At 42.3% G+C, this 26,654-nt stretch overlaps 1 pseudogene across 1 annotated transcript; it reads right to left on the reverse strand.

Annotated features, from left to right (window-relative positions):
• Window positions 1-1,801: 1,801 nt before the first annotated feature.
• On the reverse strand, window positions 1,802-26,146 carry LOC311521373 (claudin-4 pseudogene; annotated as a pseudogene). The gene is made up of 3 exons: window positions 26,011-26,146; window positions 2,069-2,566; window positions 1,802-1,938 (listed from the first exon to the last, which is right to left on the reverse strand). The product of its transcript is annotated as a claudin-4 pseudogene (transcript).
• Window positions 26,147-26,654: the final 508 nt, after the last annotated feature.

A 26,654-nucleotide genomic window follows, 5' to 3' on the forward strand; every position in this document is an offset into this window, starting at 1 on the left:
GCAGCTTGACTCCTCCTCTCTCTCTTCCCCACCTCTTCTCCCAACACAGGAGGGTTTAAAAAGGACTCAGGCAACCCTTAGATGGAATCAGCTGATGCTAATTGACCGCAGGTAACTCCCTCTGGGGTGATCCTAATTAATTCTCTGGTAACCCCTTCTCAGCTCAACCTGATTGAGCTGTAGTTACCCCCCTTCAGTTGATAGGAGGAGGGCCTTTTAAGCTTCTAAGACTGTTTTCTACCCCCCGAGCCTTCCTTGAAGATGTCTGTCCTGAGTTTATCACACCTGCTAATGCCTCTTGGAAGCTTTAGTAGCATCTTTTCATTAATAAAGCTATTATTTATTCCATACCTTCACTTCTAGACAAGAGACAATGAGCTAATTGTCTTGGACATTCTGCTAGTTGAAATTAATCAGAATGTAAGCAACACAGAAATTAGACAAAATTGTGGAAAGGAAAAGATGAGTAGGACACTGCACAATGCTAAACTTCATCTGGGTATGTAAACAAAAATCATAGTTTTTAAGAAAAAAATATGACTTCTCACTGCCCATCTAATAATTCCATTACAAGACATCAACATGTCAAAATAGCTCCGGATTCCTTTGCACTGAAAAATAGGTTATTCTTAAATATAGTCTGTGTGTGTCCTTCCCTGGCAGTTAGCAATTACATGTTGCCATTTTAAACTCTAGTTTAGACCCAAATATTATACCCAAGGCTGTCAAGGGATACACGTTCAGTATGAACTGTTAGAGACCCTTCTAAACTGCAGGATTACTTGACACACAGCTTTTTATTGATTTTTTTTTGTTTATAAAGAGAAGTAAGGGGGGGGAAGCTAATATGATATGGAGATGTTCACAGGAAGATCACTAGATTGAATTCAGCTCAGGTGAAATTCATTGGTCTATCTCAAATTAGGTATTGAGCTCTGTCCAATTTCAAGTTCAAAAGGGAAAACAACACAAAAACCATCACCATCCTTGCTAGTCATTTACACTGAGAAGACAAGGGTTGACTGAGCATGGAGATTTAACTTCCCCTCACCTTTTGAAGTTGTCCCTCCAACATGAGACTATTTCAGATGGTACATCCAAGAGAGTCACATACACACAGAGGAATGGGAATGACAATAAAGAACCCTGTGCTTTCAGAGGAGATAAGAGATATATACCCAACAATGCCTTCTGGGATCTCTCCACCAGAAAGGAATGGAGCCTCCTGTGGGCAACTCTCTTCACTCTCACCAGGGACCACAACTGAACCAACATCTATGACCCACAGTAATGAAAGCAGCTGATTGAGATAACATCATCAGATATGGACCCCTGATCATCAGCCATCACCAGAAAGAGATCATCTACTGACCCAACATGCAGAGCAGACTCTCTGTGTCAATACTGTGGTTATAACCCTGATTTTCAAGGGCCAAGGAAGTCCTAGGCATCTATATATGGAAAGAATTGTCACAACCCTTTAAATACTCTTAACCACCAAAGGCAGATTAAATACAGGCCAATGGTTGCATAGACTGCTTGTATCAAGAGATGGATTTTTGCACTGATGCCAGACACATCCTCCCTTTAAAGCAATCATCACCCTTTTCTCCGAAAAGGGGTCATTGTTAAACTGTACCAGCAAAGGAGCCAGGACCATTGGTCCAGCATGAAAGGAGTCAAAGGAGCCAGGACCATTGGTCCACCCCCAAACCAGCCAGCTTTGCAACAGGGAGTTTCATGCGGAGAGAGGACTCCACCCTCCACCTGCTCCGCTGAGAAACCCCAGGCCGCTTGCCCCTCAGATGCAGTTTTTGCTGGGGTAGTCACTGCGGGGCTGGAAGACGGCAGCGGTGTAATGGGTGCTGAAGTTGGTGCTCTTTTCGGGACAGGTGCAGTAGAGGAGGCCACACCCCAGAACCAGCAGGGCCACGGCAGCTAGGGTGACCAGATGTCCCGATTTTATAGGGAGAGTCCCGATTTTGGGGGCTTTTTCTTATATAGGCACCTATTACTCCCCACCCCATCCCGATTTTTCACACTTTCTATCTGGTCACCCAAGCTGCAGCCCAGCCTACGTAGAGGGAGGCCGTCAGCTTCCTCTTATGAGCTTCGGACACCAGCGCATTGTAGGAGTCCCGGATGATGGTGTTGGATGGACCAGCAGACAGGGATGAGGCAGGGGATGCTGGAGATGCAAAGACGGCTCTGGAGACAATCATGATATGTGCTTTGGAGCCTTCGTCCTCCATGCAGTTGGTGCACTTGGTGCCCACAACACTCACCAGCAACGCCAGCACCGACAGCAGCACTGAGATGACCATGAGGGCGTGGGCGGCCTGCAGGTCTTGGGGCAGCACCAGCCTGGAGTTGTCAACCTTGCACTGCATCTGGCCTGTGCTCTGCACGATGCAGTTCATCCACAGCCCCTCCCAGATGATCTGTGCCACCACGATGTTGTTGCCGATGAAGGCCATCACCTTCCACATGGGCAGGGTGCCTGAGATGACGGACCCCAGCCATCCCAGCACTGAGAGCACCATGCCCAAGACCAATAACAGGCAGCCTGCCCAAGTCTCCCATCACTACCAAGTCCTGTGTTTTGGATGATTTTGTTAGTTGTTTTAAAAAAGTCTCATCCACCTCTTCCTGATTGCATGGTCTATAGTAGACCCCTATCACGACATCACCCTTGCTTTTTACCCCTTTTATCCTTTAACCAGAGATTTTCTACAGGTCTGCCACGAGACTTCCATCTCAACCTCAGTCCGAGTGTGTACATCATTGATATACAAAGCAACACCTCCCCCTTTTTTCTCTGCCTGTCGCTCCTGAACAAGCTGTACCCTTCTATACCAATATTCCAGTTACATGAATTATTCCCGAAATTTCTGTAATTCCAGCTATGTCATATTTCTGATTATTCACTAGTATTTCTAGTTCTTGCTGTTTATTCCACATACTTCTTGCATTAGTATACAAACAGCTAAGATGTTTATTAGATTTCCCCTCTATAATCCCTCGTCTCTCCTTTGTCCATGCTGCGATTTCCCATGTCACCCCCCCTCCCCAAATTCTGACTCTACACCCAGGTCCCCATGTTTTTGGACTTATCTGTGAGCTTTTTGTCTCCTGCCAAATCATCCTTTTATTTTGGCACCACATTGCAATCATTTTGGTCAAAAGAGTAGCCAGTTTTAAAAATATGTAATGAGCGTTGCCATACTGAAAAAGACCAAGGTCATACAGTTCAAAAGCTTGTTTTATAGTTGATGTTTCAGAGGAAGGTGAAACAAACTCATAATGTATCCAGCTGCTATTACTGCATGGACCTAATAATGCTAATTCTCTCTGCCCCCTGCTGGTGATCAGCTGATGGACTTGCAATTTTTATCCTAACTAGTACAACAGGTGTCATTGTTAGTCATGGGAGCAAATCTCTTTTCAGATGTATTAGTCTTAATATTGTTTGGCAATGTAAAGGTTAATTATATTCTACATCTAAAATATCTCCTTATAGCTATTGTAAATACCTTGTGGGGCGGGTTTTTGTTTTTTGGGGTTTTTTTGAGTTTCCTCTTGTTCTCATAATAACCCACTGCTCCCTCCCCTCACATGTTTCTGATCTTGGTCTTGATGCTGTAGCCAGATCTGCATCTGCTTTTGCCCATTAGTGAGTAGAAGATGGGAGGTGATTTTACTGCTGCGGACAGCACTGGTGACACTAATACTGGAATACAGTGTACAGTTCTGCTGTCCAGATTTTTAAACAGAAAGTTAAAAAACTGGAGAGGTGCAAGAAGAGTCACAAAAATGATTTAAGGGCTGAAGTAAATGCCAAGAACCAATGGCTGGAAGTTAAAGCCAGACAAATTCAATTTAGAAATAAGGCACAAATTTTAACAGTGGTCATGGAACAAACCGCCAAGGAAAGTGGTGATTATCCATCTCTGAGTCTTCAAATCAAGACTAGATGCCTTTCTGGAAGACAAATTATTTGGCTCAATTCAGGGGTAACTGGGTGAAATGCAATGGCCTGTGTTATACAAAAAATCAAACTAGATGATCTAATGGTCCCTTCTAGCTTTAGATTGATAGATTTTATAAACTGAAATAAGGGTGATGCAAAATATTTTTTGGAAGTTTTCCTGCTCCCATGAGCCTCCACTCTTCACTAGTTTCTGCGAGATTACAGCTTAGTTGGGAAAGTGGAATCAGTCTGAAAAGGGACAGATGAAGCACACAGCCCTACACATTCCCATACACATATCCATTACAAACAAAATATTAGAATACTTATGAAGTGTTAAGGCAAGCTTAGAGCTAATGAGCGTCTTTCCATTCACTTCAATGAGTTTTGATTCAGGCCCTGAGTGCACAGTGGAAAAGCATGCACTGAACATTTAGATTGATTGAAGCGCCATATTGATTCTGACAATCACTACATATGAATAAAAACATAGTAACAATCACTCCTTCTTAAAAATTAGAGACGTGAGCAGTCAGTCTCTCTCTTTTGGGACACCCCTACAGAGTATACAGTTTGGAATACCACAGAGGTATTTAGCTAGAGAGTAATCAGTTACAGCCATCTATCATATTGCAAATAAAATGATTCAAAGAAAAAAGTTCCAAACAGGCACCTTTGGGCATTTCACTCATCCCAAGCAATCCCTTAGCTGTTGCTGCACAACACAGAACATAGCTGACTTCTGAGAGGCATTCACAGCCAACCACTTTTGAATAGATGTCTTTGCTTTGCCATTTTTTTCTCTGTTTTTAAAGGGAAGAGCCATTGTTTCCTATGGGTGTTTAGTGCCAGCTTCAAATAAACTGTCTTATTTATTGTAAGCACTGTTTTTCCCCAGTAACATTGATTTTTTTTGGTCCAGTGAAATTATAAATATTTTTAGCTTAAATATAAATAATACTGTGAATGAGCTGTCTGATTATTCTAAAAATAGTTTCTCTGTTCTAAACCATTCACTGGATTGAGAAAGAGAGAGAGAAAGAGAGAGAGAGAAAGAGAGAAAGAAAGAGAGAGAAAGAAAGAAACTGTGTGTCTGTCTGCAGGAGACAGGGCACCTCAGCTGTGTTGCTTGCTTTTGTTTGATAGAAGAGGGTTATTTCTGAGATACCAGTGGCTTATCTGGAAGTGTATTTACCATACTTCAGCACGGTCTCTCTTCAGAATGTGGTTCAGAAGTCACTAAAGAAAACCACACACTGTTAAGACTAAACATTCTTGAGTAAGCTTCAGTTATGGCAAGTTCAACTGCACAGGCTGTCGAGAGTGCTGTTACTGACATTTTCCAAATAAAGAAAGCAAACAAGTTACTTCAGGAAGAAAATCACATCTATATGATTTATAATAGTGGGAGTTAGTCCATCAAGGCAGGATGAACCCAGTGAACCAGGAGTAACAGGCCACCCATGGACTTCAGCTTTGCCTCCAATGCCTTAGCTCATTCTACCTGGTCCACAACAACTGGTGTGGACCGGCTTTTTTAGTACTGTGCAGGCTTCCAGCAATGCATCAGCCAGGTCTCTGAGTTTCAATATGGGTTCATATTAATAGGGAAAAATATAGGGATCCTATTTACAGCCTTCTGGCAGCAGGTAGGTAGAAAAAAACCCCACCCCTCCAAAATCAATGTTTGCTTTACTGAGGGCCTCCTTAGGTGTACATTGGAAACAATTCCGTCTGTCTGCCACAGTTAAGTCACCCTGCAGCCTGGTGTGCCAGCCAGTAGTAGACAGCGGTCCAGAATCAACAGATTGCTGCTGTTGAGCAGTACCAGACCACATGGCCGAAAAGGGATGGAAAATGTTAGATGTGACACAGCGCCTGATGAATGATGATAATGAACAAAAAGCATAACGGGGGCAAATGGGCATCTCAGCTCCTTTTCTTCCAAATTGTGACACGGCATAGCCGCTGGCACCACTAATGTAAGGGCTATTTTTAGCAGTCTGGACTCCTCCTATCCAGTATAAGCCAACCCCCAACTTCCTTCTTTCCACCATTGACTCCCAGCTCAAAGGAGTGCACATTATTTACATCGTGGGCCTGATTCTCCACTGCCTTGCACTTTGTGTAGTCACACTGGAGGTCTCACTTTATATCCACTTGACACACTAGCATGTGAAGTGGTGAGAAACCAGGCTCTGTGCACTTGATCATAGAACATACGGATATGCAGCTTTCTCGCTATCACTCCTACTTTTGTGCATGCCTGGACACATGCACATACGTATTTTACTACTAGGTTCCTCCAAGTTCAATGATTTTTGTTTTACTACAGAGATTTCTCTTGAAATTCTTATTAAAAATCAAATCATTCGATTTCTCCAACTCACTTCATGCTAACTGATGAGACTCAAAACTTCCATATTCCAAATCCATTCCATTCTATATGCTAATAGATGAGCACTGTTCCAGGCCGCCACTGGAACATTTATGCTTCATTAATTTTTGGTGATCACCCTGCCTCACCTAGTGTTATACCAGGAAGATATCTAAAAGCCAAGTGAATTTAACCACTTGAGAGTGCCATAACCTTCCACTACTGCATGGTCTGAGGTGCTATTCGGAACTAGAAATTATACATACAAATACAGAGCAATTGGATCTGCACAGGTGCTGGGCAATGTAGACTGGAGTACAGCACCAGCAAGCTCCAGTTGTTCCTGAAAGCTATTTCTTGAAAACAAAAGAAAAGAAAAGCTTATGTACTCCCTAAAAGCATTCGCCGCCAATCCTATGACCACATCTGTGGTGGGCAGACCTTTCAGTCCTACTGAAGTCAATGGGACTCCAGATGGGTGCAAGGTTCGCCCACAGAGATCTGATTGCAGTGCACCACCAAAGACGATTCCTACAGCACAGATGTGCTGTGTTGCTTACTATCAGTCTACTAGGGCTGCAAATGGTTATTGCGTCCTTTGCTCAACACCTGCAGTGCACAGAACCATTGACTACCCCAGCCCAGTCTTCTGCTAGAGCTGCTATTCAAAAACAACACGCACTTTGGGGTTTGACCTTCTATATGCTTGCCAGTTCTTCCAGGGCTTTGTTTACACACTTGGCACTCACGTCAATGAGCCACACTGAAGCAAGCCGTTAAAGTGTTCTTTCTCCTGAAAAATATTACAGGGCTTTGTTGCAACTCTTCAGAATACTATCTCACCACACCCAACCTGCTCACTGAAAATAATCAGTGCATTGTAATCTGGATTTCTCAGGTAGTGATTCTATCCCTACCAGAGTGTGAAATGGATTTTTCCACATAATTTACTGTTTTTCTATAATTCACGAAACCTCTTTTTGCCGTGCATAAATGGTCACCTCTTGTTTATACATCGCTATGGCGCATAACTCCTAATGGACCAAAAAAAAAAAAGGACAAAGCTTACATTTACTCACTACATCCACATACGGTGTACAAAAAAATAATATCCTGCAGCCCCCGTCCCCTGCCAAAATTTTGATGGGGGGAAAAGGTTTTCTTAAAAGGTTTATGTGTTTATACCTGTCTTAATGATACTCATTATCAAGTTATTTCACTCTACACTCATTTGGTATGACTATGAATAAACCCAAACAGACGATAGAGAAGGAGGAGTGTTGCAAGCATACTATTCATGCGGGTGGCAGCCTTAAAAACTCCATTTTGTTTACTTCTCTGGCAGACAGCCTGAAAATGCTGCTTATCAATAGTATTTGACTGAGTAAGCACCACAGTGTGTTCTCAAAACACCATTTCAACCTCAAAACACTCTTGTGAGGTACAGTGGATAATTTATGCATTTTTTACAGATAGGTAAACTGAGTCACAAAATGGTTTGAAGCAGCCACACATTGACTCACTGGCAGAGTGACGCTGGAACAAAACCTCAGGCTCCTGGAACTCTAATCCCCCTGTATTAGACAGCACAGTCTCCCAGTTAGATTGCGTGGTTAGCTGAATGCCATAAAGCCTCTGATGTAAATATACACATTCTTCCTGTCTTTAAACGTGTGGGTACCTTGTGAGTAGCTGTGACACTGGATTAGAATCAACAATATTATTTATGGTTGAGATGATTTCGCCATGGCAATCCAAAAAGGGAAAAAGAAGCTAGCAGTGCATATTTAGGAACATAAGAATTGCCATACTGGATCAGACTCAAGATCCATCTAGTCCAATATCCTGTGTCTGACAGTGGCCAGAAACAGATGCAAAAGAAAATAAAAATATAACTTCTGTTCAAGAGACTACATAAGCACACTAACCTCTTCTCCACCACAAGCCCAGGGGACATTAGGTCATAAGACTGAGGCAAAGTCAGGAGGGTTTTAATCACATGTAGACACCAATCAAAATGGAAGCCAGAAATCTGAGTTTTCTGGGTGGATGTGAAGGAGGAAAACAACAATGCAGAGTTTAATCCCATGATCCAAAAACACCTCCAGGTAATGGTTATGAGGGAGATTCAAAACAAGAAGCAATTCTGGATGGCAGAAATATGGCAATCGTAGCTGGGCCAGAATACCTAGAGAGGAGTTTGTGAGATTTTGCTCCCATCAGTCCTGAACTAGAATCTTAAACTTGATTCGGGCCAGAACTAGAGCTGGTCTGGAAACCGTATATCTTTCCATGGAAAATTTAAACTATTTGTCCAAAAAAAAAAAAAAAGAAGAAGATTTTCAACCTAAAACTAAAAGTTTTCAGCCAAAAAGTTTTCAATGAAAACTCAACATTTTCCCTGGAGAGCACACACTTTTTACAAAGTAATTTATTTAATTGACACCTCAGTTTTCTATCCAAAAGCAATTCTAACCAGCCTTACTCTTAACCCAAATCCTGAACAATAGACTGGATGAACACAGACCCAAACCCTGCCTCCTCAGCCAATTTCTAATAAATTAACATTATAGAGGAGACAGATGCATGTAGACCATCATGGAATCATTAAAAGAAGCCTTGGAAATCAATTCCTTTTCAATCTTATTTGAATGACTTCTCTCTTCCCATTTAATAAAATGGAACCATCTTCTGCTGGTGAAAGTGACTGTTACATAGAAGCTCATCTTTTTGGTCTCTCTGTTCCCTCTCCGCCCAAGTGACTACTATGATCTCTTTCTGATCTGCCTCAGAATTTCCCCTTGCTGACCATGACCACCATTTTGTTTTCTTTTATCCCACTTTCCCACTCATCTCTCCTTTTGTAATCTCCATTCAATCAACCTTTCTTACTTCATCAGCTCTCCCCTGCCACACACTGCTTTAGGTTGGAGGCAGCTAATTAGAGAGAAGCTCACCTGCAGGGGACAGGCGGGGCTTTTCCAAAACACAGGAAATTGGAAGCAGAGAAGGTAGCAGGCAGAAGTCTGCAGTCACTCCCTGGGAGAAGGGAGGAGTGTTTGGGTGGCTGCAAAGATGAGTTGCCTAAAGTTACTACCCGGGAGGAGGCAGTGAAGAGACTGGCAACCCCAGAGAAGTGGGGAGGGCCAGGAGGTATGGAAGTGGCTCAGGGAAAGGCAGCAAGGTGCAGGAAATGGGCCTTGGCTGCTGTGTAGAGGGTCCCTGAGCTGGAACCTGGAGTAAAGGTGGATCTGGGTTTTCCTGCCAGCCACTGCTGGAGTGGCCCTGTGAGGCAGTGAACCAGAAGATCGACTCAGACTGCTGGAAAGTAGGAACCTTGATACACTTCCCCCAGAAGGGGAAACCACAACAGTGACCTACCCAGCTGAGTTACGAAGAGGCCGCTGCAGTTCCCAGAGTGAGAGAAGGGCTGCAGAGGAGAAACTGAGAGGATGTAACCACTGGAAGGGGCATTGGCCTGACCAAGCTAATCCCCAGAATGGCCAGGAGGTAGTGCCGTCCAGCGGTGAGTAGAGCAACCCCACCACAGAAGTCCATGAGCTAATCTCACTTCCTCCATATTAAATGCATCCTTTCATCACTTGGCTCTCTCTCTTTCCATTTCTAAACAACTTTATTTCTCTTTGTTTATTTAGTCTTATGCTTCCAATGCCTGCTGACTGTAACAAAGTTATGACACAAAGGACTACTAGTAAGAAACGGACATTAATTTTCTGGCCCAACCCACATGACTGGGATCAGTATCCACTGAAACATGCTCTGGTATCGTCTCCCTAATTTCAATGGTAAAAGGTCACTAATCAGTTCATATGTACTTACAGAGATGACATTTCCAGCTCCAGTATCTATCTGGAAATTCACTTTGTTTCTGTATCACCAGCAGTGGTTTTTGCCCTCCACCTCTATGTTCATTAAATGTACTTCTTTGGAGTTTGTCATGACAGCAGTACAACTGCAAAATGGTTGCTTTCACTGAAAGCATGACAGTGCATATCTTGGGCTGGCCACCTTTTGCATAGTCTTGGTATTACCTCCACTTCTATTGCAAAATCTGGACTCTGCAGTTTGTTTACCTTTGTATTCTCCTTTTGTACCCCAGTGCACATTTTTAATTGGATACACTTCATTTCTTTCATTTGGGAAGCAGTTGTTTTCACTTGCCCTGCTAATATCTACAACTGTCTGTGAAGTCAAGCCCATATCAGGGCTGATTTTTGTCTTGGTTACCAATTACATCATACACAAACGATTCAGGAGTCCATCTGACAGCTGTTCAAATTCACATGGCTTAGCTTTATCACATAGGCCTGAAACAAATGGTCAATGGTCTCACCTGGCAGCTAGTTTCATGTGAAGAAATTGTCCCTTTCCCAAGAGAAAGTCTTTGTGACTCTCTGTATTCTTCACTTTTCTGAATGGATTGGTCTAGTAGTTTGCAGTCCCCTTTGTGTTCCTACTGGAATATATTGTAGATATCCAACACCACTGGGCCTGCCACTTGTATCATTGTGGAAGGTTTCACCGCCTATGGTTTCTCTGCAATGCCACTTGCTTAAGGGAACATTTGAAAGCAGAGCTGAGCTTTCAGACTCTCAAAGGGCAAGACAAATGTTTGGGGTGTTTTTAGTGTTGTAAATTGTATTTTATTTTACCATTAGGAATAACATTCATGGTGTTGGAGTAAATGATCTCCATGGTTAGCAACATTCTCAATTTTGCTTCAGTATTTCATTGAACAGCATTTCTTAATTTGGAATATTTCAGCCAGTCAAAGTGCAGAGTTGTATAGTTACTGATGCATAACTGCACAGATTATTTCCCTTTTCCATTGATTTCCTCACAGATCTTTTTTTGATTGTAGGGGCCTGTTTTGCATAATCACTAAATAGTTATTTATTGTTAGATGCACAGTCTGGGAATCCCTGTACTCTGATTGGCTAAAACTGGACATCAGCCCACAAAAGCACAGCAGTCTAGATGTAGCATCTATTTCCATGCAAGTAAATTGTTACATCTATGTAATCATACTGCGAGTATGCAAAACTTTCTACTCTGGTCACTCTACTCTGGTTGGTTCCTTGAATTTTGCCAGCAATCAAGATATTGCCTCAGTGCCTCAACCTCTTCAGCTGAGATAGAAGAAAATGTATATGAGACAGAAAGCAGGGAAGCAATGAAAATGGGTCTGTGAAGTTTCTGAAAGGGAAAATTATTTTAAAAAAAGCAGAAGGGCGGGACGCTCCTCTTATTTCAAAAGATTTCTCTCCTTTATACGTTCTTCTCCCTAAAATAATGCTCAGATCTTTTGACCAAATTCTGATGACCTTACTGAAACCAAATAGCACCTTAATCCACAAGAGCAGATCAGTGAATCAGAACTGCTCCATTGTAAAGACAAGTATGTTACAGCTGTTCTGGGGAGACTAGCCCTGCTGGCCTGTTGAGAGGGAACGGGAGGAGGCAAAGGGTATAACAGATAGGAATGGAATGAAATGGTGGAAAAGTAGAAAGGGAGATGACAGAAAGAGAGGAAAGAATGGCCCAAATCAGACTGTTTTTATAAACAATTTATCTTTCAGTGGTTTGACAGCCCAGCAAAATGATTACTGTGTATATTTATAATCTGTGAATAGGACTGGATCCTCATGTTTTCATATTATCGCTGTTTATGGCCTTGATAAGGCAAGCTGCTCCATGCATGAGCAGTCAGTGGGGCTCTGGGTTCTGTCCCTGAAGTCAGTGGGGCTCTGGGTTCTGTCCACATGGAACAACTTGTAGGACTGGGGCCTACAGTGGTTGTTGAAAGACAGTGGCATCCCTACTAATGTATGTCACATCCACATTAACCTCTTGAGTGATCCTACAGTATAGTTTCCATTTCACAAAAACATGTGGGTGGCCCTGAAGTTCAGCATATCATCCTTAGTCCGGAGGAAACCCTGGATACGCTCCACCTTCCCATAACACAGCTGTCTACCACCCTAATCAACTACTCACCATGTTAATGACCACTATTAAATGTTAATTAATGATGTGTGTTTGATGTTTAACCTTTGTTCATGATTAGATTTGCAAGTATATCTGCAGTCTGCATAATCTAAAGAAATAGCAAAATGGCATTTCTCTATTGAACCCAAATGCCAAGTGCTCTGCTAAGGTCATTAGAAATCTCATGTTAACTAATCCTGCCAAATTTTACAAGACAGTTACCACAAATATTTTCTTCTCTGTTTGGTCATATCATCTCTAGACATTTCTCTTGTGTTTTGATGTGAACTACAAATATGTAAGGCTTGGACTTCCTACTGTGAAGAATCCCTTCCATAAACAGGATCGTCAATAATATTTGGGCACTCTGTGTGCAGTACTTGTTTTTCACATTTTTGTCTTATCTGTGTCTGAGCTGTCTAATCACTGGCCACTTCACTATTCAAGAGGTCTGCGTCTTCAAATAATCTGAAAGATTGGGAAAAATGATTAATAGAGGATTGCCTGGTTTTTACAGGAACTGGTGAGACTTGTGCACTCTGTTTAAAGGCGGGGTAACTGCACTTCTTGATACATGGGCTGCCCAGTGAATCCAGAGGTATCAGTAAATCACTTCCAGTTAAGATTACAGAGATTTACACTTGAAACAGGACTAAAATCCCTCTGTTTCCCAGCTGTATCATGGTGCAGTGGAGTGCATGTGTGAGAAAGAGGCACACACTCCTGAATAATGCTAAAAACCATCAATCTCTTCAAGAAGTTAAAGCTCCGAAATAAGGAAAATCTGCACCTCAAGCTTCACTTTGCACTCACATCAATCAGAAGTAACTTCACAGCTAGTAACATCAGTGTAAGCTCAGAATTAAGTCACTGGAAGCCAATACTAAGGTAAAACTGGCACAAGATCAGAACCAAGTTCTTATTCTCTGTGGGCCAATTCCTTGATCCACTGAAGTTAATAGCATAGTGATACAGGCAGACAGCCCTAACTTTCTGCAGTGTGCCATTCTCTGTCAGATGAGCCACTGATCCAAGCCAGTCTTTCGAGGATGATTTTATCAAGAGTCTTGTGCTTTTTGGTGTTTTTCTTAAAGCCCCATCTCCTGGAATCTCATGAAAATCTTTTAACCAAAAAAGTAAGTTTCCTTTCATTGTTACTCATGAAAACATGAATCCAAAAAGGTTCAAATACCAGAAGACAAAAAGAAGCAGCCCACAGTTATTAAATCTCGTGATTTTTTAGGCCAATTTCATTATTTTGGAATGCCTGGGGTTGGTAATACTGCCAACCTTATAGAGAGGGCATTAGTATGATGGAGGCATACCAAAAGATAGCAAGGGCATCCCAGACTGAAGAGATGGGCAAAAACACAGTAGGGAAGGAGACAGGTGTTATTTGGACTTGAAGTACCAATAGTAATTAAAGAGAAGAAGTGAAGTGAATTCACTAATAATGCAGAATGAGAGAAGGGGAGGGAACTAATAATGTGGCAGCTCTTTCAGGTTTTAACTTGAAAAAAAACCCTTTCCTTTTAATTTCTTTTTACATTCACAGTGTTTTCTATTGCAGAATTGCGTTACATTTGTCATATTTTAATGGGATTTTATACCTGAATTTTCCCACTTCTTCTTGCTAATCAACTGTAAAAATGTCACAAGAATGAATGGAGAGAATGATTTTTATACCGCCGACAGCTCAAGGCTGAATGACAGATGGTGCCTTGCCTGTCTGATATGACTTCTCTATGCTAGATAAAAATGCTTGCAGTCAATATTTGGTGGTCTGGATGCTATTCTGTGGGATTTGAAGTGATGCTGTGTAACACTTAACTTGCCTGGAAATAAGTGCTAGTTCTGTCTTCATAGTAATGAAGATATTTCTAATCCAAACAGCATTGGAGGAAAATGCACTGAGTTCTTCTGCAATTCTTATGCAATTACTCAAACTTCGCCAATGAAATCATTATTGGTGTTTGCTTGTAGGTGCATTTCTTGGTCTCCTTTGTATGACACAGGTGTTCAGAATTGGAGAGGCGCCTGAAATGCTGAAATCAAGAGGAAAGAGAGGTCACAAACCAGAGCACAATTCAGACTGTAGTTTATCATTGCATAGTGAGATTATCTACAGACTCTCCAGGCTGCTTCTCCAGCTGTCTATGATACCACTTGGACCCTCTGGCTCAGCTACTCCTTCCTCTTCTACTTGAATCCTCCCCTACCACCACACCACCTTCGCCTGACACAGAGAAATGCATTCACCCAGACTCTCATCAGCCATTCCCAATGGATCTCACTCAGAGCTGCAAGAACCATCCAAGGCAGAGAAAAGACAAAGTGAGACTGTCATGTGCCAGAGGGAACTACTAAAATTACAGCCTGTCCCCCATACAGTGGAGCTTTCCCCACAGCACTGAGGGAATAGAACCAGCTAACGAGCTCCATAATAGAGAGCGACTGACCAGGCAGGTTTCCAGAGGCCACGATGCTGATATTGCTTGAGAGGGATTCCTGTTGGAACAGCTGCTGGGATTCCCCTTATGTATTGTGCAGACGCCTTGAACCCAACCCTTAATAAGTCAGGAAATCATAATTCAAAGAGGTAAGGGGATCGTTTGTGATGCTGGATGGAGAAGGGCAGAATGCTGAGGAAAGGCCTCAGTGGAATTTGTGGAAGAAGATCAAAGTCTGTTTCCTTAACTGATGGGAATGGCTACAGCCTTCATCACTGGATACTTGCCAGCCACCAGGAAGTGTGAGCTCTGGCAGGAACTCTTGTGCTTTGGGGGCTTCAGAATTATTGTGAGCTTTGGATCCCAGAACAAAGTTCTTTCCTGATGCAGCTTGATCAAGTTAAGGCAGCTCCACAGAAATGTATCCTGTGTGGGGAAAGGGAAAAGGAGAGGACAGCTGAGACTACAGTGGGTATGAAGCCATTGTACAGTGAAATCGCCTGCAAGTGCAGATGAGGATTGGGCCGTTATCCTTTATATTCCCTGGGCTTGAGATGGGGGCTGCACTGTACTACACCTCGAACACCATCCAGTACAACTAATGGGGATGGACCGATTTCTCTCTCAAGTTACCCCAGAACTTGATAATGGAACTGCCCTTTACCCTTCATACCCTCCCACTCTGCAGGGTACATGTAGCCACACAACAGATACTTGTTACTACAGAACATTTCCTAGGAGAGTGCAGGAAAACAAGGATATTTCCATTGCCCATCACATCAGTGCTTGGGAAGGAAGATATTCTATTACACCTCAAATATCCCCCAGAACAGGGGCTGGGGACACACCGAATTACCCTTGAGGTTAACCCTAAGACTGATCCCAAGCCCTGGAAACTGGGCTGCGCTGTATTGACCTTCCCTCCTGCTCAGCTCAATATCAACACACAGACCTGATGAAGAAGGAAACCTCCACAGGCTGCTTACCAGGTGCAACACTTGTATGTTGTAAGGACACAATGACACTGTTGATGCCAGGAATCCTTAGGATGTGGCTCACCCTCTGTTGCGATTTTCCTACAAATATGCAAAACAAAGGACATGTATACACACTTTGAGTTGGGGGCATGATTCCAAGCTTGAGGAGACACACCCATGCTAGCTCCAACTGAGCTAGGGCACTGAAACTGCAGCAGTGTGCGTGGTGGGAGGGGCTAGTCACCCTGAGTACGTGTCTGTGGTCTCAGCAGTACGTACCTGGGGTGGCTAACACCTCCCACCCCACACGCTGCTGCAGCTACATTCTATTTTTGGTGCTCTAGCTCAATGAGAGCTAATGTGTGTATGTCTCCTCGAGCTGGGAATCGCACCCCCAGATTGAGGTGCAGATGTGCCTACACAGATACCAGGTAGGGATCCCACAAATTGACACAGTTGGAAATGAATGGCCCAAATATGATCAATCTCCAGTCAGGAAGAAAGAGAGACCAGCAGGCCCATTCCTAAGGTGTCAACACCTCTCAGATCAGGCTGGGGAAGCAGAACCTTGATGGGCCACTGAGTATCTCCAGTCCGGTCTTCCATTTGTGGAGGCAGCATCATAAAGCCTTGGGCCTGGTCTCTAGCCTCCCTTCACTGCTTTGAAAGTAAGCCACAAGAATTTACTCATCACACAAGCCGCACTGTGAGGACTGGGGAGCTGTATTGTGTCTCCAGCTCTGAGAAGGAAACACCTCAGGGAGAGAGGGTGAGGTCACTTTCTTCATTTTCCAAGAAACCCCTCCCCAGGCCCAGTCAGTTCCCTTGGTTCTGGTGAAATAACAAGAATTGGGGGACTTACTCCCAACTGCCATGGAGTGCTCCTCTTCCCAGTACAAGAGAAATATCGGGAGTCTGCGACATATGGCAATATGCCCAGGTAGGGCCTGAGCTTCCCAGCGCAGTCCTAGGGTCTCTGACTTTGCCATTGTTTCTCAGATCAGTAATTGCAACACAGAGCAGAGCCTGGTAGTCTGAAACAAAGTAGGGGGCTGGTCACAGACTAGAGCACAGATCACACTGGATCCTTTTGAAACCCAGAGAAATCCCATTGAGATGCTACAGGCCTTTTGCCTTCCGCACCTCCTTCTCTCTCTCCCACGTAAGGAAGCCTCTTCATCCCTGCCATAACCAAGACATTTCGCTATGCTCTGCCAGTGCCCTGTTCCCCCTGAGACAGCCCTGACATTCTCCGCTTCCTCCCCATCTGCTCCTAGTCTCACTCTCCTCAGTTCTCACACCTCTGCATTCCAGTCAGGCTGCTGCTCCACCTTTATGCTGCCCCAGGGCCAGCAGCGGAAGCATATGGGCACAAAGGAGAGTCTCCCTGCTCTCAGTTCCTGTAGCTGGCACCACAGGAACTCCTGGCGGACGGAAGGAGTGACTGCCATAAAAGTCCAGCTCAGGTGCTGCAGAATGGAGCATGCTCAGCAATTCCATGGGGAGACTTGCTGAAACTCAAAGATAATAGGCTGAGGGAAACTCAGCCATGGGTGTTTAACATTAAACTATTAAGTCCATATTGCAGCACCTATTTGTATGTAAGTGTCCTGGTTTTCAAGAGAGCTGAGCATCCATCAACTCCTGTTGAAGTCACATGGATCCTGCACATATTGTCTAGAAGAAATACAGATAAGACATCCTAAGCTACATAACTAAATAAAATGCTAACCAGGCAAAGGTGGTCATTAAAAAAGGCAGGAGGTGTGGGCGGAGGGAGGGGGGACCTCACAGGCCTAGACCAATATCGGTAGAGAATAGCTCTAATAATGTTTCCAATAGCTTTTTAAAGTGATGAAGGGTGGGCCCAAGCGGATGGACTTCCATGCCATAGGGGCCATCACAGCAAAGGATCGCTCACCCATCAAACTAAGCTGCAATAATGGGACCCCTAAAGGGCACGCAAGTGCATCCGAGCAGAGATTCCCAAGACTCAAGGAGGAAGTCTCAAAACAGCCAGGTTCCTCCTAATTAAGAACTAGAACAGGCCTATTAGACACAGCCTGCAGGGACAATACAGAGCCTCACCCCTTGAAGGGAGCCCTGGGAGATATATCTTCCTGGACTCCCTGACTTGCCCACTATTTTTCACATGCTTGCTTTTGGGGTATATCCTGCCCTTGCATGCTTGAGCCAGCTCAAATGGAGAAGCAGGCCCATGGCACAGGGACTATACAAACATGGGTGAACAGCTCCTTTTCCCCTATGGGCCTGGAAGAACCTGTCCCTAGAACATCCATCAAAGAATGCGAGTCTGTTTCATGTTTTTCCATCTGAGAACCTTGAGCAGTTGTTTTTGGAATTCCCTATTTGTAATTATTAATAAATAATTGCTTAGCATTCTATGGAGCTAATGAACCTAGGTTTTGAAACCAAAAAAATTCCTAAATTGAGAGGGAGGATGAAAGTCATTCTTTTGTATAAATTTAGACTCATCAACCAACTCTAGGTGTTTAGGGTACAATCTCTTTCTTAAAAGTGCATAGTGAGAAGCAACAATAGCTGTATGATAAAAAAAATACAGAAAGTCCTATTTTATTAGCCATTTCCCCCTCAGGCAGGATCATAGAAACAGTTGTTTTCACTAACAAAATAAAAAGTGATCATTTAAAGTCTTTCTGAATAGCACTTTCCCCTCAATATTATAATATGATATGAGCAGCTACTTTGACACAATATGTAAAAGGATAGCTATGGAAATTCCAATATTAATAGGCCAAGATAAAAATAAAATATGCTAAGAAATTATTAAAAGCTTGGAATGTGTCTTAGGGTATAAAGGATGAATTTTGCTCATGGTTCAAACAATCCCAGTAACCCTGGGGTTTTCAAACTTCATTGCAGTGCAGTCCCCTTAGGGCAACAAATTACTACATGACCCCCGGGAGAGAGGGAGCTGGAGCCCAGCCCTGCCACCCCAGGTTGGGAGAGATGGGGGCCGGAGCCCAAGCCCGCTGCCATGGGTAGTGGTGGAACTAGGGCTTCAGCTTCAGCCTTGGGTCCCGGGAAGTCTAATGCTGGCCCTGGCAACTCCATTAAAATGGGGTTGCGACCGACTGTGGGGTCCCACCCCACAGTTTGTGAACTGCTGCCTTAATCCTTGTGATTGGGGTGTATGTGGTGGAACTCCATGCAATCCTTGAATAGGCTGTTGAACAGGGGAGGTTGGAGGAGCGAACAGGATGGGCATTTGTGGTGGGAAGGACATTAACATCACTCTGACTCTAGGCTGCAGTGTCTTTCTCTGGTTCCCCCTTTGTGATGGGGCTCTTCTTTAAAAGGTAGTCTCTGGTGCAGCCCAAAGACTCTTTTTGGAGAGAGCTATGCCAGGGAAGCGCCACTACAGCCACAGTACTAGGAGGGCTTGAACACATGATGGCATTCTGGCCCCACTGAGGTCACTAACAAAAAACTCACATGATTTCAGTAGAGCAGCAGTCCACCCAGAGCCTCCCAATGTGGATAGTCCTGGCCCCCAGCTGATGCCTTGGGATCCATGTGGAACCCTGGGGATCTGTACAGTTTGGGAGTCAGGCCAAGAAACTGTACTGAGGGGGTGCAGAAGGGGAAATCCCTCCTCTCCCAACAATATTAACAGAGAGAAATCACTGCAAGGAGAATGTTGTATAGATTTTCTCCTCCTTAGTCCCTTCCTTTGGGTTTGCCACATGAGAGGGTGATGTTGATCTTTGTTAATAATTCTGTTGACGATGCGTGAGCCAGAATAGAATCCAGCTCACTCTGTCTGAGCTCTGCAGGAGTAAAAAGCAGTAAAATATTTATGTCTTCAAAGTCAGCAGGGAACAGATCTGCTAGGTTAGATGCAGCCATTTTATTAAAAGTCATTTTTCCTAGAAGAGCAACCACATTAGAGAGACAGCTAGACCATTTTTGTAATAAGAAAGAAACCTGTTTAGGTCTCCAATTGTGTCCTATTTGAAGGAAAACAGCACCTATTTTGCTCAGCACATCAAGGAAAAGTCCACAAAGTCAGAATCAGTTCTCATCATGAGTAATCTATGAAATCTATTTTTAAGTTTTTAATTGACATTTCCGAGCCTAGTGCTGCAGGCAGCTGTAATGAAGTCATTTATGACACTGGCAGAACCAAATGAAAAACCAGATGTAAAAATGTAAACCAGATTCCAACTTGCTTTAATAATGGTTAACCATCAAGAAAAGTAATATTTAAACAAAACTTTTTCATTTAAAAACATTTCTTTTGAACTGTTAAACTAAGCAGGTTGGAAACTGGTTTGCTACATCTCTTCCGTATGAAGATTGTGTAAATTTAAAGATAAGTTATAAATACTGGTCGTGTTAAATCAATGGAACAAAAATTTGGCCTTAGATCTTCAACAGACAAAACAACCATTGTTTGGGTCCTTGCTAAACTGGATGTACTGTAACATTGCTAAGCTGTCCCCCTAACTTACATTGTGTCATTTGAGATACTGTGGGAGAATTTGTTTAAGAAAAGTTTTACAATGTTCAGAAAAATGTACATGCATTTGGTGATTATATATGTAGGCAAGTTAATGTTGATCCTGGCTGCAGTTATTAGTGCTCTTTAGAAGCTATACATATCACTAGAGAATTGTATGATTACTTGTGCTTTGTAAACTTTCTCACCTGCTATCTCTCACATTAGTCATTGCTGATAGCAGAGTTTCAGTTACATAGTGACATGGAAAGTTATTCTGTCCTTAGCCATTAGACTTTTTTGTTCCTGGGGAGATGAACTGGTCATGCATCAACTGTGACACAATATCAGGATCACTTTACCTGGCAGACATCAGTATCCATTTCTCTTTCAAGCAGATCAAGGTTTTTAAATCACATATAACTACTAAAAAAGAAGAATGTGTCCATCATCATAACATAGCACTATTTTTATGTATCACGAGCAAGCTGTCCATGCAATACTCCTCCAAACAAGCTCCCAGCACCAACATTTTCAATGTCAATGGACCAAATTTAGTCTTGCTGCAATAGGATACAACTCCCATTGAAGCCAATTTGACCCATTCTGCCTCATAATCCATTGAATACACAAGAGCATTTCTGCTCTCATTTACACCTCTGTGACACTGATTAACTCAATGGGGGACACTGTGGTTTAATTAAGAGGGAGGTTTGATCCAAGAAGTTGTTTGCAGACAATGTTCAATCAGCCTATCTACAAACTTTACAGATTTGGTCATATGCAACAAACGACATATGTGTAAGAGAACCTCACAATAGTATTTGTCTGGTGAGACAGTTAATCAGGATGGGATACATAACTAACTGCCGTACTTCATGTTTTTTCTACATGCACTTTCTATCATCATCATGCTCATTACTAGGATGGAATTGTTCATATGGCTTGTGAAACTGGCTCCTTTTGGAATGTCAATGTTTTTGAGGTTGTGAATGGGATTTCCAATCTTGTAGCAGAGAATGCTGCAGAGCTGGCATCAGTTACAGCATACTGGAGGAGCAGAAGCTTATTTCAACAAGAAAGTGCAAGCATATCCCCATTGTTATTGTTAGTGAAACATTTATATTGCAATAGTGCCTGGAGGCCTCAACCAGGTGGGGGCCTGATTATGCTAGCCACGATACCAATGACAGTTCCTGCTCCAAAGAGCTTAACATAGGGCCTGATCTTCAAAGGACCTCAACCCAGCCTCTCTTTTTCCCCTCTCCTCCAAATATATTTACATCCACAAAAAACTTTCCACGTTTAACTGTAGGTTCAAGTGCTAAGCACTTAGGGGTAAAATCCTGGCTCCACTGAACTCAATGGTAAAACTTTCATTGACACCTGGATTTCACTGTAAAAGGTCTCAATATGCCAGTTGTGGGCACAATCAGCTGGTAAAAGGTCTATGTGCTGGCATTTATGAAATTATGTCCACAAAAACAGAGCTTCTCATATCACAGTGACAGGCAGCTGTCATAGGGTGTGGCTGCCCCACAGCGCCCCCTGCTGGTGGAGGATAACGTAGCCAGCAATCCCTGCCTTGGATTTCCTCAGATTTCCTCCCTGAGGTTAGTTTTCTCAGCTTTCCAGACACTGGCCTTTGCTGGAGATGTGGCTAAGCCCTCCAGCCAAGTTACAGACAAACATAACCCCTTTTGGGATAGCAAACTTCTCAAACAAATAAAAAGGTTCTTCTGCCCTTCAGGATTTCTCTGCAACCCACCCTCTGAGCCCAGTTCACAGCCCCTTTCTGGGCTACCTTTAAGACTCTTTTTCTCTGCTCTAGGCTGCCTGCTCCGTGTGGTTCCAGACTGAACTCACTCAGTTCTTTTATTAGATCCAGGTTTCCATTAAGGTATCACCTGACCTTCTTTAGTCCTGTGACCTCAGGCTGGGAAGCAACTAATTAATTATTGTCAGGTGTACCTGGCCCCATCTCCCCTTAAAGGGGATAGTGACACTGTGATGACAATCTTACAAAAAACTATATAGGCAGACAGCCGGATAGGATTTTTTAAAAAATTACTTGATAGTTGGCCTTATTTGGTCGTGGCATGGCACTCTGGAAACCTCGCTGAGAGTGAAATCAGAAAACACAAATCTTTGCTTTTCATTTGTTCAGAAGCTCTGCAGCCATTATTATTGAAGGGAGGTGCAGAGGGGTACGATATGGCCCTTTATATGTGTGGGGAGAAGGGGAAAAATTTTAATAACTCTAGGAAAAGGTAGGGAGAGTCACTGACTTGGGATTTGAAGGCAAACTACAGATAAAGTTAACACTGGAAGCTTGGAACAAATATGAGAAAAAAATTATAGCAAACAATTATCAATGAAATGCTCAGAAACGTTCATTATAAAACTTTTTCTTACCTTTTTACTAGGATTAACTGTCAAACTGTTTAAAAATACGATTGGAAAAAAATGGAATAGCACAAGTGTTTATTCATTCATGCTTCCTTTGTGTATCAGATTTAATCACGAAGGACAATGGAAAGAATCTAAAAGATGCTGGTTTTATAAGTTAGTCAGAAATGTGAAAAATTATAGACTATGTAAACGAATATGAATCTCTGACGCATATTAAAATAGCTATAATTTTACAGGCATTACGTAAGACATTAAAAAATACAGATACCATATCTATCACAGGAAATGATTCTTCTGAAAAATTATGCAGCAAGTTTAAAATACCCACCCTGGAACAGACAAGATCAAAAGAAAAAATGAATCATCTCTATTTTGGGTGCCAAATACCACAATGTCACTAGCACCTTCAGCTGAGCATTAGTGCTCCCAGGAAGCTACTGTACGCTTTTATAAAGTCCTGCTAGTGATTCTTCCCATAGACATGTAGTAATCATAAAAACATATCATGTGTATATGTGGCAAATGGTATGAAACAAGACTGACCTTTAGCGCCACATATTAGTGAGACGGTGAGGGCATTTTATTTATTTATTTTTAGATACTGCATCATCATGACAAATGAACTGGTTAGGTAATGTCTACAACAAAAAGTCTACACATCCCCTTCCTTTAGCTAATGAAGTATACACACTCTAAGGGCAAACTCAGATTTGGTGTATGTGGGTGCAACTCCATTGACTTGAATGAAGTTATACCGTGTCTGATTATGGCTTAAAATCTATATTCAATAGTGCTGGCAATTTTCGTGTCATCTGTGCTCTAGCTTTATTACTGTACAGGCCCCTCTTTCTTGGAGCCTTAGACCAATACTCCTGTCCTAATCAAAGGAGAGGAAACATTATTAAACCTATTCCTATAAGTGCACTGAATACTAAAGGCTATAATTATACACTGGGAAAAATGCCTCCCAGACTGTGTAATATTCTATAAACCTATAAACCATACTGAATTCCTGATGAAAAAAAGAATGCTGAAGTCATTATAATTTTCTGATCAATTTTCATTACTGCCATGCTGTCCTCTTCCTTCTTAAAGACTTTAAAGGCCTACTTTTCATTTACACTAAAGCCACTTGACACTGCTCTAGCAGCATAAAGTGGCCGTAAAGTGGGAGTAAGTTTTTCTTGCGCCCACTTTAAGGACACTTTATAGTCTCATGGTGCATCTACCCTAGTAAAAGAGGTGTATTTTTCAGCATGTGTTAGCTAGTGTGGACAAAGTGGTTGACAGTTTTCATGTTAGCAGGTCAAACTGAACACCAGGGGGAGCTTAGGGTGGTACAAAGGAGCAGTAAAGTACCTGAGAATCAGGACATCAAAGTCTCAAAACAATTAACATTATCTTCATCCTCTGAAAGTAACCAACATGTTCTCTCTGTTTGGAATTGCTTCAAAAAACAGTGATGAAATCTAAATGCCACGCTAAACTCCCAGAGCAGAACTATATTCAAACTTTTTCTCCTTGTTACTGTACTGGGACATAGCAGACAGAATGCCTGTGGAAAATATAATCTTGTCTGGAGGTGACCTTTCGCTAGAGGATTCTATATGTAAGATCCAGTAGCTGATCGAGAAATTTGTATTGGGATCCTGGGTGGGGTGCAGGATGCACATAAACTTTATGTAAATGACTATGAAAATTATCTGAGTTTAAGTAGCACAGCATGATATCTAAGACTAATTAGTGCAAAGATTAATTAAATTAATGCACTACAATTTCATTAGTGTGCTGTTTACTTCCTCTTTTTAGATCATTAATGAAGGTGTTAAATAAGAATTGGCCTAACACTGATCCCCTGCAGTACCCAACTAGACACACTCCAGTTTAACATTACCCTTTGCTTATGGTCGTTTAGCCAGTTTTCATTACACATGACAGCGTTCTTAATACTTACAATGTGTAACAAGTATTACCGATTATTAGCAATAAAAATGATAAACAAATCAATGTTTAAAGATGGAAACTCACTGACATGGAAATTTTAGTTCCCTGTGCCACTCTCAAGAGTCAGGTTAACATCCTGTTTTTCAATGGTTGATTGCCAAAATTCCTGTGCATAACCATCTGCAATATTAAAAATATAAGAGTTTTGGCCTGACCATAGAAGTGTACATTGTATCAAGATGACAGCAGTTTCTCAAAGAGGCAGACCAAGTTCCACCCAGCAGGCCTTTAATCTATTTTATGTTTACACAGAACTTGCTATTCTTCAGTACGTCAGAACAAAAAAAGGATTGTAATCTCCCATGCCTAGAGTTGGCAAAAAAACAAAAATGAAATGCCCCTATAGACCACTCTGTTCTACTGCAGTTACGCAGAAGTGATGAAAAATAATAATTTAAAAAAAACCATACAGCAGATGGGGGTTTACTATAGTTACATGCTGCAGAGTTTGCATGTTGGGTGGCTCTTTTTCTGCAAGATAACGTGGTTTCTCCCCCAAGACTTGGGGTTTTGAATGCAATCCAAATCCTCAATCTGATTTTACATGACTGTGGTCTAATTCTGATTTGTATTTGTCACCACTTTCAGCAGCAGACATTAATTCAGCAGTTTTGCTTGGAGACTGGAGAGGGAGATTAAAAGGACTAAATCTGTCAAAGGTAAAAGTACCTGCAGCTGTCTGAGATAATCACAATATTCAAGTGTTGAGATTAAATAGCAGATGATGGTTACAACTGATGGAAAGAGCATACAGTGGTTGCCAGTGAAATCTCTGCATTGTAAACTTCTCCAACAAACACTTCATCGCTTTCTTCCATTCTGCCTGGAAAAAGTGCCCTCCTGGAACTAATTAGTAAGGTCACTACCCTTTCAAATCCCTCATTAAGACCCACCTCTGCTGCAATACCTGCTGTACCTACAAGACTCCATGCCACTAACGTTTTGTTACTTTGGGTAAAATCAGGAATTAATGTAATTTGTGCACATCACCAGTCTATGTAACCATATGATGTTCTTACAGTTACCTTCATCCCTTCTTCCCTCCTATTGTTTGTTATGCTCACTTTTTGCATCTTGCTTCTAATTAGAATGTAAACTCTTTGGGACTGGGACCATGTTTCTAAAGCAATGGGCCTCTGATCCTGATTGGAGCCATTGTAACATCTACCGTACAAATAAATAATAATCCATTTACAACTCTGTAGGGTAAAACTAATATGTTAAGTGCACCTGGAAAGAGCCTATGCAGATCATGAGGACAGGTGAAATGTGCTGTCTGTGAGAAATGGCACTAAAAAAGTAAGCAGCTGTACTTTGTATAACTGTACTTTCCAAACGATTAAGTTGTAGCCCCATGGGATCGAAGTTGGAGCTAACAAATACATGAATTACTATGTCCGGGGAGCCATATGCAAAGATGAAGATTGTAAACTGTTGACCTGGGGGGCAGGGATCAGCGTTCATGTCGCGTTCCCCATCAGTACCAGCTTGGCCTGGGCAAGCGAATAATCTAACCAGCGGACCAAACTGGGTGATGAATCCTGGTCGCAAGACACGTTGTGAATACGCTAAGAAGACTGTTGACTTGGCACAGGTGGTAAAATGTGCTCCAATCACTGATACTATTGAATCCTTCTGATGGCTCAGAAAACACCCCCGTATTGCGACCTGAATAACAAAAGTGGGCAGACAGTCAAAACTGAATGAGCCAGTTTCATCTACACCATTCCTTTTGACTATTTCCACTAGCTAACCAGCATTATTTTGACCCGCTAGGATGTGTAACTCAGTACCAAAAGGGACAGACAAATCTCAAGGAATCAGCATGGACACTGGATTTTCGTCAGCTGGAAGGCAGAGAACATCAACCAATAAAATCAGCAATGTATATTTCTTAAGGGACATTCATGTCTGTAAAGGAAATGAATAATTTTGGGTTTAAATACAAAATAAAACACAGAAAAATTAAATA

This window comes from Lepidochelys olivacea (genome assembly GCF_965140295.1).
Source record: "Lepidochelys olivacea isolate rLepOli2 genome assembly, chromosome: 1".
Classification (NCBI taxonomy): Eukaryota; Metazoa; Chordata; order Testudines; family Cheloniidae; genus Lepidochelys; species Lepidochelys olivacea.